The following is a 1,383-nucleotide window of genomic DNA, read 5'->3' on the forward strand; positions in this document are numbered from 1 at the left end:
TGTTTCAGCTCCTGTTTTCTACACACGCTCACAACTTGGCTGGGATTAAGGTTCAAATGAAGAGCTCCAGTTTGGAACTATTTATTGTTTCTTATAGCAGTGTGCAAGTACTGGGGCATGCAAGTACCGACCCTGTCTCAGGCTATATGATGATGTACAGACATATGTACAAACAAGTATTTCCTTCTATTGGTGCCCTGTGGGGTCAGGCCAACTCTCAGGATCTCAGAATTGCGCTGTGAGATGGGAGGGTGTGATATAATCACGTATACAAACACACAAATCAATTAGGTACACACACACACACACAACCAACTCAGGTACATACACATCCAAGATTACCAGAATTGGCAGATGCATACCTATCACCAATTCAAGCACATACACACTACACACTCCAAAAACTGGACATCAGTTGTCAGTACCCACACACTCAGTACACATATACGGATCACTAATTCGTATATCACGCACATGATGAGATATATATATTCACCAGTTCACACACATACCACCCACCTACACGTACACACAGGTGAGTTCCTAACTTGGATGTTACAGTGTGGTGAGTGTGTGCTTGGGGTACTTGGGATAAGTGGGGGGGAAGGTGTAGGTGAGAGAAAGTGTAGGAAGTGAAAGTTGCCGGGACCAGGATTAGAGCCAGTAGACTAGAGAGAAGCTGGCTGAGAAACTGAGGCTTGGGGTTACTTAAGGTCAAGTAGCCCCAGGGTTACTCAAAGTCACTGGTGCTGGGGTGGAAGCAAGGGAAAAAGCCCGGTGGCAAGGAGGAGACAGTCAGGAAAGAGAGAGGCAGAAGGCTTGGAGATTGGGGCTGGAAACTGAAGCAGAAGACTGGGAGATCAGGGGGCAGGTAAGTGGTGGCAAGGAGGAAACAGTCAGGGAACAGACAAAAACCCAACTTGGGTTTTCAAAATAACAGGTTTATTAAACAGACAACACAGTACACAGCCCCATGAAGTTATTGGTTCCTACACACACACACACACACACACACACACACACACACACTCTCTCATAATAGCAGCAGGATAAAGAGACTCAGTGGAAGGGTTGGAGTCCAGGTAGGGAACAGAAACAGAGTCCAGTTCCTTTGCTTGGGAAAGGAGGGTGGGTGATAGCTACCTATCCTGGGCTGTGAGTTGATCCTTGATGGCCAGTCGGGGTCTTCTCCAGCAAGATGTTGTCCAGAGAGGGGTCACCGGCAGGGCCTCTGGGTGGATAGGTGGTGTGGCGTGGTGCTGGTCCAGATGGAAAGGGCATCCCATTGGGTCTGTCTTCACTGCCCCCCTTTTATAGGGCCAGACCTCCTATGACCCTAGTGGCAGGGGGATGCCTAGGCGAGAGTCAGCCCCTGGTGTACTA

The sequence above is a fragment of the Crocodylus porosus genome, unplaced genomic scaffold (assembly GCF_001723895.1).
Source record: "Crocodylus porosus isolate Cpor-Errol unplaced genomic scaffold, CroPor_comp1, whole genome shotgun sequence".
In the NCBI taxonomy this organism is placed as follows: domain Eukaryota; kingdom Metazoa; phylum Chordata; order Crocodylia; family Crocodylidae; genus Crocodylus; species Crocodylus porosus.